We start from the raw sequence: 18473 nt of genomic DNA on the forward strand, positions 1-18473 counted from the left end.
ATTCCTGTAATGCCTTCGCACTTGTTTTTCTTCTTTCAAACTGCAACCACCAATTACTTTTTTTTCATCTTATCCTCTTTGGGAAATTACATTTGTGATTTACTACACTGTTATTACTAAAAGTTAGCACTGGCCATTTTTTGTTGTTGTTTAATTTGATCCCCTGAACTCTCTTGAAGTGATGGAATTCTGCATTCATAAGGCAATATAACTTTCTCATTCTCAGTACTTACGGATTAAATTATGGCAGATGTTGTCAAGAGAGGTGTCATTATATTTAAGCTGGCTTGGCATGCTGCACTTTCAAGGCACAGGCAGAGGCCTATTCATTTTTCAGAGATTACAAGTCAGAACAGTCATTAGTGAGCTAATATAGAGCCATACCAAAGAGGAACTGTCTCATGTGGAACTTCTGCTCTTTTCATGCCCACATCTTTGGTTGCATTATTATCTCTTGCTCTCTCCTTCACTCTGATTCCATGACCTCCTCCTGCAAGAGCACTTTTTCATGCAGATTCATTAATGAGTGCCAGCAGGGCAGATGGTGAGGTCAGCTTACAGACTGAGTTGGGTTTGATAATGGTTACTGGTTGGTTTTATGGATGTTAGAGTAAAATGTCACAAACGTATTATTCTGCAAATGCCGAGAAATGTCATAAGCTAAGTCATGGCATGAGTTAGCTGCTGAAATAAGGACCTGCTACTCATTACATAGTTTAAAGGTGCAGATCTTATACTGTATTTAATTGATAGCACATACCAATACATGCAAACATACACTCAAATAACCCTCACTACATGTGGAAAAAAAACTGTATTTTAGACCCAGATATTTCGTGTTGTCCATCTTGTAAATTCTTCTGGCAAAAAAACATCAATGTTCACACAAAACAAAAACAACAACAAAAAACGCAAATTTAGAAAGAAAGAAGCTGTATAAGTGACAAATAAAAATAACCATCCATATTTTTAATGTGACGTTTGGGCTGGTAAAAGTGAAATAAGTGATACCAAAATGAAGACTGGCATGCAACAGAGTAGAAGCTCCCTGCAAAAGATTGTACTTTACATACATAAATCAAAGAAATTTGTTAAAAAAACATTTTGGGTAAATTTGCAGTTACAATTTCCATTAAAAAGCAATTTACTTCAAATAATTCATGAATATAACTCTGTGTAGCTCTGAATATCTTTCAAAGATTCAATGACATGAACTTGGATTCAGTTCATGGTCAGTCCATAAGAAGACTGAAACTAGAAAAAAATCTAGGTTACAGATGAAAACCAAACAAGATAAATAAAAAAAAATAAAACAAATCATGTTTGGTGTTGCTTTGATAATGAGTGAAAAGCTTTAACTTTATCTAAATGATAGTGTATAATGGAAAGATAAAAGTAGACAGAGGAGCATATCAGAGTTTATTGTTTAATTTTTGTCCTCTGCTGTTTCCAGACAAGAAAGAACTCTCAGGTTGGAGAAACTGTTGATTCATTGGCTTGAAGGAGCTTTATTAAAGTAGATGGTCAGAAAAAGTTACTTTAGGCAGAGACCTGATATTCATTGCATTTGACTAGACTATCAAATTATTCTCCAAGTCTGTTTGAGTTAAATGGTTTTGCATCTTGCACTTTTTTTTTTCTTCATTCAAGTCTTGAAATTTTTCAAACCAAATCATTTTACAGTATATTCTGGCATGACAAGATTTATTGCCTTCCTGTCGTTCATCTTAGATTTGATGTGGAATGGCTGAATAAATAATTTCTTCATTCTATAATTTTTTTTTCACTCAATACACTTTCCCCAAAGAGACTAAAATCCATTTCAGGTATTATTTGTTTATTTATTTTTTCGCAAATGGAAATGCCAGCTTCCTGTTTGTTTTCTTCAGGCATGAAATCATATTTCTGAAAGTCTCTGAAATCCGAAAAAGTTAACCTTTCATAGCCATGCAGTACCAGAGGGGAATGATGGAGCTTGTAGCCTGTAACACAAAGCAAATCATACAAGTGATGCTGAAGTTAGAGCAGCTTCTATTTGTGGTGCGGCATTTTTGTTTATGTGTGTGTGATTGGCATAAATGTTTAAGGGCAGATAAATGTCACATGTTATGACATTCAGCAACAATTCTTATGTGACTGGCAATCCGAAGTGAATGCATACAGTTTCTATCTTGCTTGCCAGTCTTACTCTTACACCACAGTGCATTTGCACATGCATGTACAGTATTTGTATGGGAAGGTTTAACTTTATTTTTTTTTCTGGCTTAACCATCTGCACCAACCCCAAGATCAGCATATACATTCTAACAAACATCATCCCATAGCCCATAATATAGATAAAGAAAAATACATTCATATTCCACAATAAGTCAAAGAGCACAACCTCTACAAGACCATGCAGAATAAGTATAAAGTTAATGAAAATAGAAGCATATGTCTCTCGGGTTGGAGAAACTGTTGATTCATAGGCTTGAAGGAGCTTTATTAAAGTAGATGGTCAGAAAAAGTTACTTTAGGCAGAGACCTGATATTTATTGCATTTGACTAGACTATCAAATTACTCTTCTAGTCTGTTTGAGTTAAATGGTTTTGCATCTTGCACTTTTTTTTTCATTCCAGTCTACCAATTTTTCAAACCAAATCATTTTACAGTATATTCTGGCATGACAAGATTTATTGCCTTCCTGTCGTTCATCTTAGATTTGATGTGGAATAGCTGAATAAATAATTTCTTCATTATATCATTTTTTCACTCAATACACTTTCAAGTCAAGTCAAGTCAAGTCAATTTTATTTGTATAGCGCCTTTTGCAACACACATTGTTTCAAAGCAGCTTTACAGAAGATCAGGTATTAACAGAAGATAAAACTGTAATGTCTATAATGTCGATGAATCATCATTGTGTAATTTGATAAAATATGATTATTTATCGTGTTTAAAAATAAGTAATTAAATAATAACTATATTAATAACCCCAGTGAGCAAGCTGAAAGCGACTGTGGCAAGGAACACAAAACGCCATAAGATGTTGTTTAATGGAGAAAAATAACCTTGGGAGAAACCAGGCACACTGTGGGGGCCAGTTTCCCTCTAGCTAACATCATGAGTATAATGTAAATATTATTTATGTATAGTTAAAGTCATGGTTTAAAATTATTAAACTAAGTAAGTGTTAAGGGTCAGTGTTTAAACATCGATTTTGTTTGAACTGTAAGATTAATGACCTGTGTCTTTGAGTTCTGTCATTGAGTTCTTCTGCAGTTAATCCAGTCCAAGTTCACATAGGTGCAATTGTCCTTGTTTTGGGGGATTTTAGTCTCCCCAAAGAGACTAAAATCCATTTCAGGTATTATTTATTATTATAATTTTTTTTAAAAAAATGGAAATGGACAATAAGTCAAAGAGCACAACCTATACAAGACCATGCAGAATAGGTGTAAACTTAATGAAAATAGAAGCATCCAAATCCATCTAAAGGTCGTAATGTCAGTCAATCACACTGTACACAATCTATACCTATCTATATACCTTTATCTAACCAGAGACGATGGGTCATTTCTGGGCAACTAGCATCAATAAACAGAACTTCAGCATTAATGTGTCCAAGCATGTTTATTGAACGCTCTCCCCATCTAACATTGGTTGGACAAATCAACATAGATTCACAACAGCTCTTAATTATTTGTTTGAGATGGCAAAATCGTAAGTTATCGTATGATTTGGCTCACAAGAAAAAGGCATAATTTTTATAACCAAAGACACCATCTAATAAATTAACAGAATTTAAAATCGATACTATACAGGTTAACAATAAAATAAAGTACAATACAATACAAAAATTTCAACTAACCTCCTATCCAACACATTATTTTTATAAAGGAAACTTTGGTCAACAAATTGAATTACTCATTTTATATTTAAGCAATGCAATGCAACTGACTGATTTGAGCCAATCGGGTTAAATCATCATTACATAGTTAGTTGGTTCATGTTTTTTTATTTTTATTATTTATTATTGTCCACTTATTATGGGAGTAAACAAATGAGTACCACAGAGCTAGTCTTTTTCCTTTGATGGGAAATCAACCTATGAACAGCTTACTTATCATTTTCTCTGCACAATAAACATACTTATAGGAGAAAATATTTTAACATCAGAAATTCATACACTTCAATTTTATGCTAACAAATCCAGTTTTTGCCACTGTATGTGTGACGATTCTTTGCCCATTCATTGCCCATACACTGGTTAGACAGTTTTAGGACTGTCGCAAAGAACAAGGGATTTATTTGAAGAAAATCCACCTCTGTGAATGGAATAAATAACTGGAGTTGGTCACACAATGATCAGAGAAGGAAGAGTGTGAGTGTGCATGAATATCTGTTAGTCTGTAAAATGTGTGAAATATGATGTTTAATCTAGACAAACCTCAGCAGGTTTGCATAAAGTCAGACATTATATTATCCTTTATTCTCACTGGCTTAATATTTAAAGTAATTTATTATTATTATGAACCAGACCTCCCTGTACTTATGATGTACAAAGAATGTTCACAATTGTGCATTCTTTTGTTAAACATAATGTATAACACATTTATTTCTTATCTACGATTACGTTTTTGAACCAGTAAATTTAACCTAATCCCAGGTGTTTTTTATTTATTTTATTTTCCTGTGTTGTGCAAGTTAGCCCACAATTTATATTTTTGTCTTTAGCTATAAAATAATTTAAATAAAAAATTATTTAATCCTATTTTATGAATAATTATTAAGACAAATTTGTGATACATTAATAGGCCCACTTACTCCATTAATAAACGTTTCCTTCATTTTGGATTAGTTAAGCATAAAAAAAAATTATACCAGAAAAGAAATTGAGGTCACACACTCAATAAAAAGAAAGTTTTTTTCAGGTTAACAATTTTTTAGGTTAAATTCATTCATTCACAAATCTATGTCATTTTGGGGCAGATTTATCTTACATTTATTATATCAGGAAAAAAAAAGAAAAAGAAAAAGAAAAAAAACAGAATGAAGAAAAATATTATTTTAATAATGGTGCGGCAGTCTAGGAACAGCTACAGAAAACCATAAAAAGAGCAGAAAGTGTCTTTAGAAAGTAACAAGTACAAACTATGTTACAGACAGTACTCAGCAAACAAAGCAAAAAAGTCAGTTTTTGGTCTCTAATTTTTTTTATTTGCCTCAAACTAAACTTTAAAAATCTTTCAAAGATTTGATGCCACAAACCTGACAAACCTTGCCAAATCCAGTTATTATTTCATCTTCAAGAGCATATGTAAATGTGTTGTAGTGAGTACCTTTTCCTCATTACCTTTTTAGTTCATTTGTTTTCAGATTAACTAACAATAAATACTTAAAAATTAAACCTTTGAGCCCTGACTTCCGGAAGTTGTATAAAGTCAGCCAGTCATTTCTCGAGCCTGCCAGATCGAGAAAAGGCTTTTTAGTTTTGTGAGGAATGTGCTTTTTAGATGGTCAGATCAGACTGTGAGCAGTACATGCCATATAAGGCAGAACTAATTCATGCTCTGAATGCTAAATCTCACTGACTGATCTTCAGATATTCGAGTCATCCTTTACATAGTAGCAGCAGCATACTCCCTGTGTTTGGGGCTTCCCATTGACCCTTGCATTTTATGTTCATCAGATGAGACATTGAAGCCTTCGGATGTATTCATCCAGCTATGCTCGCTGCAATGCTAGATCATTCATATTCTCTCTGTGTTCAAAGGTAAAACCACAGGGTATTCACAGCTTTGTCGTTTGAAATGGAAATCAGGCCTTTTTAAAAATGCACAGCAGATGTTAAGATGGACACTGGTCAGGTCAGCTCATCTGATAGACGAAAAGTGGCTGGGTTTTGGGAATGTCAGGTTGATGTGACAGATAATATTATAGATTCTGGAGTCAATTTGGCCACAAATATTTGCTGCCTCTTGTGTTGTTCTTCCTATTGAATGTGTATGTTGTGTTATTCAGATTAAATGCTTTGACACACTATGCAAACGAATGCATTCCATGCATAAACAGATGGATCAAATCTGAGGCCGTGTGGTGACTACTCATTTAGTTCAGAACAGGGCCAGAGATAGAGAAAGAGAGACTACTGCATAGGTTTATATTCATTTACAAAATAAATAAAGTATGTGCATTTTAAAAAGTGTAAATCAGGTTAGTGCAAGGGGAGAAATGTCAGTGCTTTAACTATATGTAAAACAAGCAATATATGTGAAGATGTTTTCAATAGCTGCAATACATAGATAGATGTGCTCAGGAAACAAAGTGTGCATACATTTCACAAACATACAACTATACTTAGACACAATACAGTTACAATAGAGAATATAAACCATTACTAGCAAAGGAGAACTGTGAGCAATTGTGTTCCTTTTGGCTGGATACATGGTTGGTGTCAGATGATTTTAAAGGGGACCTATTATGCAAAAATCACTTTTACATGGTGTTTGAACATAAATGTGTGTTGGCAGTGTGTGTACACAACCACCCTATAATGACAAAAATCCACCAATTCCATTTTTTTTAATCCCCATTATCATAAGCACTGTCTCAAGCCATTTGCATATTTTGTACAAAATGACGTCACTTTGTACAGGCCCTGCCCAGACTGCTGACGGACACTGCCGCACCTGTACACCAAATAATAAGTGAACATTACGCAACATGTTCAACATGTTTGCTTGTGTGTGTTGTTTCATTATAGCTCATAGTGAACGTTGTAACCGGATGTGTGTGTGTGTGTGTTGCTCATCTATCATTGCAAAACTGCTGAAAAAAACTCTACAACAAATAAATAAATTAATCAAATAACCATTCGGAAACTTCCTGGTTAATTCTCAAAGTTGTTACTTCTGACGGAGTCTCTCCCTCATCAGTGTCTGACTCCGTTTCAAACTCATAGGGCTGAACACCACCATTTTTGCTGTCAGTCATATTGCTTATGATGTCTAGTTATGATGCAGAGATGTCAAATCTCCGCCCCATTCTGGATACGGGGCGGGGAGCACCAACAGCATTTTAAAGACACACACACAAAAACAGCTTGTTTTTATTCCCACCCAAAAATTGGCATTTTCAAAATGGCATAATAAATTAGCTGTAGGGTATTTATTATACCATATATTTATATTTATTAGACACATTCTGGGGACACCAAAGATTTAAATTACATCTTGTGAAAAGGGGCATAGTAGGTGCCCTTTAAGAATTCAACAGCAGAAAAAGCTGTTAGCTTAAGGTGCTAAAAGATAGAGCTTTCTGGAAGAGGTGCCTTTGTTGTTTTTGATGGACATTCTAACAAACAACACCCCATACCAATTAAGTCCATAATTTGTACACAATATACAATGCAACAATTTCCAGCAAGACAACATTAGTAAAACATGATCAAGCACACATTCAAATTCTGATAGAAACTGGCTTAAATGTGTGCTTTTTAAAAAAAAAAAATCTGTAGAATGAACTGGTGGCTAATGGCACTCCAAGATGGAGCTTTCTAGTATAGGTGCACCATCTCGTATTGTCTGTTAGTGTAATTAGGGTTTAAGGTGCATGCCTTCCAAATATCCCAGGTAAAATATACATATAGTGTTGAAAGAGGATCAGCAGAGTCTGTCCTTATGTTAATTTTCCCATACAGTTCAGTTTGTTGTTTAGGTGGACTGCAAAATATACAGTATAAAAGACTGCAGAACCTCCACATTCTCTCCTTGGCTTTGTTAATGTTCAGAAGCAAGAGGTTCCCAGTGCGCCACAAGCCCTACACCAGCTTGCAATGCTCTGCTTGCTTAGAACCAGGGGCATGTCCAGATTTGTGTCCTGGGTTGGCCCTGGCAAACCCTGGAATTTTATTGGCCAATCCAAGTTTGACTGGCCATCTCTGGAATCAGAGATGGCCAGTTGGTTTTATTGAGGTGGGCCGTCAATAAAACCAGGTAGAATCTAGTTGGTTTAAATCAGAGTGGTAAACAGTGTCATTAAATCGCACTGCATGTCACATCCGCGATACTGCAACAATGAAGCACACCAGTGAATTGGGTTTAACAAAATCAGGTGAGGGACCATTTCACTATAAAAAAAATATTATATGCACTGCACACACCAAACAAAATGACAACAAGCACTATGATCATCCACCCCATCTCAGTACTTGACGTGAACAGGCCAGGACTCTCTTCTATCCCAAAAACTGCAATGCTGTAATTTTCTGCATATTTCATTATCTTATTCTGGCCAACAGCCATTCATTCAGACTGGTGAGAAAAGGGACAAGCCCAAAAAAGATTCCAGTTCGAATCGAGGCTCACAGTCTCACTGCTCAGGCCATGGGAAGGAAAAGACGATCAGCTCTGAGCCGAAAGTGAAAAGAATGTGAGGGTTTCGAAGTCACTTGCTAAGGTGACTTTTTTAAAATCAACTGAAACGCAGAGAGAAAAGAGTGGAGACACGGGCAAGAAAGATAAAATGAAGAAAACCAAAGAAAAATGAGTAGAGATGGAGACTGACAAGCAGAATCGGGATGGATTTGAAACACCCTCCATCTCTTTTGAAGCCTACCTGAGCTACGATTTTGAGGTCCCCAAATGCAAAAAAAGCTTTAGTTCAGCTAAGAATCCAAAGAAACAGAAAACTGCCCACAAAGAGAACTCACAAGTGCAGGAATCTCATGTGAAGACGAGCAAAGCGGTGACCAAAGACACACTAGCAACGGCTCCAGAGCACTCAGTGATGGACTTGCTTAACATTCCTCTGCCAACAAGTTTTCCTGAATGTGAAGATTTTTCTCAGTATCATTACTTCACTGAAAAGCTGATCAGAAGGTTGTGGACATTTGTGAAGAGGTTCCAGTCTCCCCTGGCCAAAGGCTGAAGAATAAGATGCAGGTGTACTCTGGTAGTAAAATCTCATACCTGCCAACCATGATGTCTCTGTACCAGCAATGCATTCGGGTGCTGCAGAACAACATCGACTCTCTCTTTGAAATCGGAGGTGTGCCGTTTGACATTTTGGAGCCGGTTCTAGAGCGCTGCATTCCTGAGCAGCTTCTCCGCATTGAGGAGTATAATCCGGTGTATGTTGGTGTGACAGACCACCTGTGGGAGAGGCACTGTCAGAGGGACTTCAGGAACGCTCGGCTACAGGAGTATGAATCCTGGAGAGAGATGCACCTGCGCATGTCTGAGGAGAGAAAGAGGAAACTCCAACAACTCACAAAGAGCATCATCTCTGCTCACTACGCCTGTTGCCGTCTGAAGCAGGGAGCACTCTACCGCATCCAGGAACTAGGCAGGGGCGGAAGGGCATCTTTACAAAGACGCGTCCTGAAAAGGACGTTCAACGCCAGCTGCGTATTGCTCTTTTAGAGGAAATAACTCTTTCAGAGAAAATCACTCTTTTATAAACTCTTTTAGTTTTTTGCGCTGTTGAAACGACCAGGGGCAAACTGCACTGCCATGCAGAGAAGGAGAAAGCTGCTGAAGTGCGCCGTAGATCCAACAGCAGGCAAAGCATCAGAGGAACAAGAACAGGTGTGTGACTCGCAGCTGACTGCAACACGCCCATCAGCTCGCTTTTATACCCGTATGTCCGGGGAGGGGTATGCAAATACTGTCTGCCTAATTCCCATTGGCCTTTTTTCATAGATCAGAAGCATATTCGCCGCTCAAGAGAGACCCCTAGTGTCGCTTCTTTGACACAACATCGAAGTGAGCGACAGATGGGAACTCCTGTTTTTAAATCTATAAAGATCTCTTTCTCAATGGCGAAAGCGGCAGTGATGACAATCTTACGATTTTTTTCTCTTGAAATACGTACATCACTTAAAGCATGATTACGTCACTCAAGGCCAACTAGAAGGCCTCGAACGGGACATATCCTAAAGATCACACCAACCAAAAACAAATAAATCAATCCGATTGGCTGATGAATCTGACATTCTGAAGATATTTGTCAATTTTTTGTCCGCAGAACGATCCAAAAAGACTTTAAAATGCAGTACAAGAGATTGTACGTCCATCCCACACAGCCTTGTTGTCATTCCCAAAAATAACAAAATAGATTTTCCCCATAGAAACATGATAAAAGATGGCGCTGCAGTAAATAAGGTCTATGTAATGCATAATTATCTTAATTATTATTTTCATAATATATATTTTATAGAAATTTTTTATAAAATAACTATTTATAATTATTTAATCACTATATATTGAATTATAGGCCTTTCTTATGTGTATACAGTGTGCAATTCATTTCAATTAATTTAGAATTAATTGGCATATCATGAAATTAATTCAATTAAAATAAGTTTAAGTGTTTGACAGCCCTATTTTTGAAGTTAACAAAATGAATAGCCCTGTTAATTTTTTAATTTGCAGAAGTTTGCTTCTTCATATATCCTATATTTAGCTCCCATCAAAATGTAATGCATTCAGTCTTAATTCATCTAGCCTAGAATGTTTTTTAAGAAAAGAAGCAATCAGGAAAACCATTTTAATATTAAATTAAAATAATAATTAATTAAATAATCAAATTACCTTTGTTGGTTCCATTATGGCTATATTGAGTACAACCCCCCCCCCCCATAATGGCAGGTTAAGAAATATCTTAAATTATTACTTATAAAATAAATAAAAAATAAAACATTTGCCTACTTGATAGTATTTCTTCATGTCATGGTACCTTAATCTCTCCAAAACTCCACAAAACCACACAGAACTACCATTTGTTTACTGTTTCCTGATGCGCTTTTCTTGAGGAGACAGTAATCATATTTTGTGGCTCACCACTGACAAGGTAAGGCCTTCTTCCAGGCACAAGCCTCAAAGTGTGTCTGCACTGCAATTTGACTTCACGTTTGACTGCTAGGCAGCTTACTCACACACTCACAGACACTTACGTTAATAAAAAGCACAAAATAAATATAATTTTATATTTGGTTTATGTGGAAGTCCTGTATAATATATATTCCCACATGCAGAGCATAGTAATCAGGCAAATCTGTTTTCTTTATTGCAAACTTTCAAAGAAACTCAATGCTAAACTGCTGTGTAATCTACAGGACGAGATTGATTTAATGGCTGATGTATTTCCTTTTACCTATAACAATGAATTGTTTTCACTCTGAAGACAACAGTGCAAAAATAGCAATAATACATTTTACTCAAGCTAAATGAAGACAGTGGGTTCTATTAAAATGTTTATTATTATTATTATTATTATTATTTAACTCAGGTGCGGTGAGGTGTGAATGAAATTTTGCTCCTGCATGACTGCATTTATTGCAGGACTTCAAAATGATACAGTAATACAGTATATATAATACTGTATAATTTAACTGAAACAAAACTTTGATAAAGCAATGTACACTTCAATCTAAACAAATTTTCACGTTTTGTAGTGTGCTTGACTGTTATTGGTCAGCCATGACTCAAGAGCTCTCTGCAGGCTAAACACCACCTTGTGTTAGCGTTTGGCATTTGATGTCGCACCATTTATCCGTGATCTACACCATGACAGCTGCAGGTAGTAGTGGTTCATTTCTTGACTCCATCAGGGATCTCTTGTTCGGACAATTTTTTAAAAATCCAAATAACTTTACAGATCTTTATTGTAAAGGATTTAAACAATATTTTCCATGATTGTTCAATGAACCATAAACAATTAATGAACATGCACCTATGGAACAGTCGTTAAGACACAAACAGCTTACAGATGGTAGGCAACTAAGGTCACAGTTATAAAAACTTAGGACACTAAAGAGACCTTTCTACTGACTCTGAAAAACAATAAAAGAAAGACGCCCAGGGTCCATGTTCATCTGCATGAACGTGCCTTTGACATGATGCATGGAGGCATGTCCATGCAGAAAGATGCCCAAGACAGCTCTAAAGGGAGACATGAAGGACAGCTGATCGTCCTCGGAGTGGCAGACCACGTGTAACAACACCTGCACAGGATCGGTACATCCGAATATTACACCTGTGGGACAGGTACAAGATGGCAACAACAACTGCCTGAGTTACACCAGGAATGCACAATCCCTCCATCAGTGCTCAGACTCTCCTCAATAGGCTGAGAGAGGCTGGACTGAGGGTTTGGAGGCCTGTTGTAAGGCAGGTCCTTACCAGACATCACCGGCGACAACGTCACCTTCCCTGGACCAGACAGGACTGGCTAAGAGTGCTCTTCACTGACGAGTCACGGTTTTGTCTCACCAGCGGTGATGGTCGGACTCGCATTTATCATTGAAGGATGAGGCCTGTACTCTGGAGCAGGATCGATTTGGAGGTGGAGGGTCTGTCATGGTCTGGGGCGGTGTGCCACAGCATTATCGGACAGCGCTTGTTGCCATTGCAGGCAATCTCAACCCTGTGCATTACAGGGAAGACATTCTCCTCCCTCATGTGGTACCCTTCCTGCAGGCTCATCCTGACATGACCCTCCAGCATGACAATGCAACCAGCCATACTGCTCGTTCTGTGCGTGATTTCCATCACCATGACCAGCGAAGAGTCCGGATCTCAATCCCATAGATCACTTCTGGGACCTGCTGGATTGGAGCATGTGGGCTAGGGTCATTACCACCCAGAAATGTCCAGGAACTTGCAAGTGCCTTGGTGGAAGAGTGGGTTAACATCTCACAGTAAGAACTGGCAAATCTGGTGCAGTCTATGAGGAGGAGATGCACTGCAGTACTTAATGCAGCTGGTGGCCACACCAGATACTGACTGTTACTTTTATTTTGACCCACTCTTTGTTCAGAGACACATTATTCCATTTCTGTTTGTCACATGTCTGTGAAACTTGTTGAGTTTATGTCTTAGTTGTTGAATCTTTTTATGTTCATACAAATATTTACACATGTTAAGTTTGCTGAAAATAAAAGCAGTTGAAAGTGAGAGGACATTTCTTTTTTGCTGAGTTTATAGCAAAAATTACTTAAAAAGTTAAGAATAACTAACATTTATCTATGCACTTCCATTTATTTATTTATTTACTTATTTCCCCAGCAATCCTATTGAACTGTCTAAGAAAGCACTTTACTGATTACTGATGTTACGATTACTTAAACTGCTAAGGATCCAAAACATGGAAAACATATAATGGAAGTAAAAATGCAGAATTATTTGTTGAATAATGGCAGCTTAAAGTTTTGTTTTCATTTATGATCAATGATTTTAATCATTAATGATGGGTTTTGAAAAAATACCTTTTAAATTAAATTATGAAAATAATATGATGAACACCTGTCACTCTAAATCAAACTGTTCCAACTGTGGTTCCCTACTGATATCAAAACTGTCAAGATGTTCAAAACTTTGATCAGTAACTTTATATTTATCTTCTTTTAAATGCCCTCTAATCAATGAAACTGTCTCCACCCTTTTAAAAACTGCTTTTGAGTTCATTAGATTAAATATTTCATTTGAAACATGCCAGAACCCCATGTATTTTCTCTCAATTATTGTTTTGGTACATTTCAGTTCTTCCGTTAAGTGTGGGTCAAAGGAAGCCTCAGTGATGATTTGTTTTTTCATTGAAGTAATAAGACAGTATGACCCTTGCTGTTCATGGCTACCTTTGAGTTCCAACATCCAGAGTGCTCAGTTTCACTCAGCAAGCTCACTCTATGATTTGTGGTTAAATAAATGCTTTTTAAAACTCTCTAGCTTCTTTTATGCACCTCCGCAATTCTTAAGTCTTGATATTGCTGTTTTTCTCAATCTCGACATCTCATCTTGTCCAGAATCACTCTTATACACATACTGTACCTTCCTGCTGCACATTATGAAAAAACCAGTATGTCAAATGAGTATGATGGCCAAATACTACCAGTACCTGGAAGATGCATGTGCTGAGATTCTGAAGCCACCAGATTCAAAAAGTTGCCAGAACACAGCTGATATAGAGTAGTATGCCCAGGAATGTATTTAAACTTTACAAAAACATACTTTGTCAATTAACAGTGAAAAAGTACTAAATTCTTTATCAGTTAGAATACATTCTATGAACATACATGAATTCGGAACACAGCCACTATCATCTTTGGGGGTATTAACACTTGATCAAATGCATTTTTAATGCTTAGATAGCAAACTTGCTATCTTCATCTTGTTCAGGCCACATACGTAATCTTCACTCCCCTGAGCCATCTCAACATATGGAAGTTTGGAGCCCTGCAATCCACAGGTGATGTTACCTTTTGTACCACAATCATCTCATTTTAGCTGCCTTCTGTTTTTTATGAACCACGTCAAGTACAACAAAATTATGCGGCCTGGCATTTGCATCACAAAAGTGAATTCCACTATGCAGGTATACAGTAAGTGTCATGTTCTCCACTTGCCCATGTGTTACACCCATTTCCTTTTCTCCAGTCTCATTCACAGCCCTTCACATTCAGAGCAGAATGGCAAAGTCTCTTCTGATCTTAACAGTGAAGGAGAGAGCATTCACTGTATTCCAGTGTCATGTTTCTGATGAGTTATTGATGACATCTTTCCGAAACCTCAGAGGTCCTCTTCACTCATCCATTACTGTCAGCCCACCCCATCATCTGTGCTTTTTTCTCTCACCCTTTTTTTATTTTGAGTTATACCTCTTGATTATACTTTTGGTCAAATGTACAAAGGATCCATCACCTTCTTCTAGCCCCAGGGCAGAATTTCCCCATAGAAATATATTTTATAGCCATGCGGACTTGTCAAATCACTGACACTGAGTGGGTCTCAAAGGAGTATGGCTTATATCTGAAGCCTGACTCTTTGACAGCTCTTTTGGTCAGTAGATTTCATAACTTCTGTGACAATGGATGTGACAGTGTTTGTTTGACATTTATGAGTTATTTTTTGGGTAGGTTAATAAAAAGTATAACATTTTATAATAATGGTCCATCATTAATAGATAACTATGCAGGAATTAATGCAGGACAAATGAGAAGTTCTACATTAACACTTTAGTTACTATTAACTAATATGGAAACCTGATTAACCAATCACTAATAATAGCGAACTGATGACTGCTGTAGTTCACTGTTAGGTAATCAATAATTACTGAATTTGATTTGCCTCATTGAGAACTATTAATTAACTATGTCTAATTTTAAATAACTACTAATTAATTACTAACCAAAACATTAACATGTGTCTAAAATGTGAATGATTATGTTTTTATTGTGAACAAGGTCATGAAATGTGCCTTCAGAGAAACATGCACCTCACATGTGTTCTTTGCGGGAAATAATTTAGGAATTGCACTTATGCTAGGTTGAGGATGGACTTTCTCTTTCAAGTGATGCTTGAGTTGAGTGCTGCTTAGCTCTAAAAACAGTTACTATTAAATTGGCAGTTTCACTGTCCTTACACTTGTTCACCTGGCATAATAAATAATAAAATAAAGTAAGTTGGATCAACATGAGAAATTTTATTATATAAACCTTGATAAATTGAGTAAAATTTTAATTGTGTTTAAGGTGCATTCAGTAATTTGGGGCTAATTGAGATTTTTTACACATTAACAATTTTTTTTGTGAAGAGGGATCTGAATGGTGTCACTCAGATGAGATGAACAGAACACTTCACTCATAATAGTTTTCTATAAAAAACGTTTTATTATACATGGTGTGGGTCACCCCCTTCAATGTGTTTCGCCATGTTGAAATCACGAGCTGTGGTGTTTCACTAAACGTCAAAGAAGAGAAACCTTGCACTCATTGGCTGCTGGCTATGTAGATATGCTTGGCTGTCCTTATTTAGCACAGTTTTGTAGTTTGGTGATGCGAAGAGTGAAAAGAACACAATGGAACATACATATTTATCGTGCTTTAGCAGCGGAGACAACGGGAGACTCAGTAGCTGTACTGCTGAAAAAGCAAAAAAGGTCTGAAGCAAGAAGATAGAATGACTGGCAAAAGCAAAAAACTAAGTAAACATCTGTATGACATGCACAAGTTGGAAAGATTTGAAGACGGAGAGAAACCTGAGTAGTGATGCCAATGTTGCTTCTTTTTTCTTACACAGTTAAGGAATTATTAATTGTTTAGACCACTGCCTTTTTTTATGCACTGGTTTGGTAACTGTCCGGACCTTTAAACAATAATTTACACCTGATTATTTATACTTCAAAACTTTAATATCCATTGAAATAAAAACTTAATTAAATAAATAATACAAATCCTGTAGTGTGGTGCCCCCCTGGATAGTATCAGTGGAATTTACAGAAAATGAAAAATGATCAGAAAAATAATGCATGTAGTCAACATATGTTAGTAACGGACAGTTTTCAGCAGTGTTTACAAATGCAACCGGAAAGCAATGTGTAATTTATTTTCTTTGTTGTCACAGCTATAGTAAGGGCAGCCCATCTACCTCCATCTCAGTGAAACAGCACACATCTTCATTCTTTTAGTGCAAAGTAGCTTGGCACAGTGATTGTTTTGAATTTTGTGTAAACCCTGACTTTGTTTGCTTGGAAACATAAAAAGTTAGCCAAATACAGTATTCATGGACATGCTAAATTTGATCATCATAAATAATTCTAACCTGTCCTTTACCTTGACATTCTGTATCACTAGATAATTGAGGTAATTTAATGCTAAGCAGTTCTCTAATAAAGGTAATAACTATTTTTAGATATAACTTTAACGATAGACAGCCTCCAAAGATTATTGATACGAGGGACAATAATCTGTCCTTAACAGTAGAAGAATTTTCGCTTCATTTCTGATGTTTGTTTTTAGGAAAAGCAGTTATATCATATTAGTAATAACTAACTTTAGAAATGACCTCAAACTCCAACATTTTCAAGATGCAAAGACAATCATGCTGATCCACGTCGAAAGATGGCAGCATAGCGCCTAACACCACTGTAACATCGGTACTTAAAGTACATGAAGAAGAGCAATGCTAATGCTAGCTAGAGAACTACTGAATGCCCCTTTAAAGAAGTAAAACCACTATTGTGTAATAATTTGACCTAATCCAACTAAATTATGATGTCTCAATGAAACTGACTTACTCTGAATCAAAGACAATAAGTTACTTGGAAAAACTTTCTACAATTCAATTAAGTAAGGGTAATGGCTTCGTTTTTTGAGTGAAATACATCTGAATTATAGATGTGCATATAGTGGTAATTCATTCAGCTGTTTTCAGTGCAGTTTTCTCCCTTTCTTTCTCCCTCTCCCTCTCTTTGTTTCTCTCTTTCCCCATTTGAATGAAGTTTGCTTGCCCTCTTAATACTATTGCCTGCATTTCCATAATGCTGGTCAAATGGTCTCCAGAGGTGCCCCATTGGCCTCTTAACTCTAACAGTACCTGTTTGAGAGTCTGCCTCCATTCAGTGGCCTCCATTTAACCTTTCACACAGCAATGCATGTTTATGGATGAGAGGAGGCAGGATGCTGAGGTCAAGTTGAAGTGAGCATGTTTCAATCAGTGTACAGCTTGTCTATGTGGATGGAATATTGAAATTGTTTTTAGACTCTTTCTTGCTTTCACTATTATTATTACTATTAAGTCAAGTCTGAGTCTTTAAACAATTGTGTCCGAATGAATCTGTTCATGAATCTGAATTAAAATTGTAACCGTAAACTCAACGTCAATATTTTAAACTTATTTTAAACTTCACAACTAAGAAAAACTGTTTTTCAGTTTAAATGTAACAAAAATACCTCTATTGACTTTCATACATTTTATGATTAGTATCCTGCTGAACAAACTTCAAAGTGGTTTCAGAATGAAAGCATATGCTTTAGGTGTATAAAGACAAAACTGTCCTTTAACACAATTCTTACTGCGTTCTGTTGACATTTAAATTATTTGTTGCTTTTCCCCTCCCCTCAAACATAGACTAAAGAAAGTGAAAGCTGCAATAGTCATTACAATCTAGGTTATTATTTTAATTTTGTTTTTATTTCTACTTCATTTGCAATCTTTCAATTAAATTTTATTTAGTTTTATTTAAAATTATCCCTATCTAAAGAAATGTAAGCCCAGCGTAGTTCTAGCGGGAAAACTAGTAGCTGTACATCATCGCACCATTAGCTGGGAAATTCCCAGCCAATCACATGTAAGCCATTGCTTTATAATTCACAATCTATCACATTGCTGTTTCAGTGTGCTAAATCGTCAACCTCCATCATCACACCACCAGTTGAGTCCCGTTCTGCACAGGGTAGGCTCCTCGCCCCTGCCTCCTATCTCCGGCAGAATATGATGGTTCCGAATACTACAACTTCAGACCGCCAGACGGGCCTATGCCAAAGAGAGACATTACTTTTCTGTTTTATATTCATCAAATAAATGTCATCTTCAATTTCACTCAAGCCTGCGAGTCTTCCTGATAGAAATAATAGTCTATACTGAGATTTCTATCTGAATCATTTTTTCTCTATTTGCCAACTGATTAGGGAAAATACATTAAATACGAATGA

The 18473-nt window shown here is 36.4% G+C and overlaps 1 pseudogene; it reads left to right on the forward strand.

Annotated features, from left to right (window-relative positions):
- The first annotated feature begins 5835 nt into the window (after nucleotides 1–5835).
- Nucleotides 5836–13954, forward strand: LOC127653753 (elongin-A-like; annotated as a pseudogene).
- The last annotated feature ends 4519 nt before the right edge of the window (nucleotides 13955–18473 follow it).

Source organism: Xyrauchen texanus, chromosome 13 (assembly GCF_025860055.1).
Source record: "Xyrauchen texanus isolate HMW12.3.18 chromosome 13, RBS_HiC_50CHRs, whole genome shotgun sequence".
NCBI lineage: Eukaryota > Metazoa > Chordata > Actinopteri > Cypriniformes > Catostomidae > Xyrauchen > Xyrauchen texanus.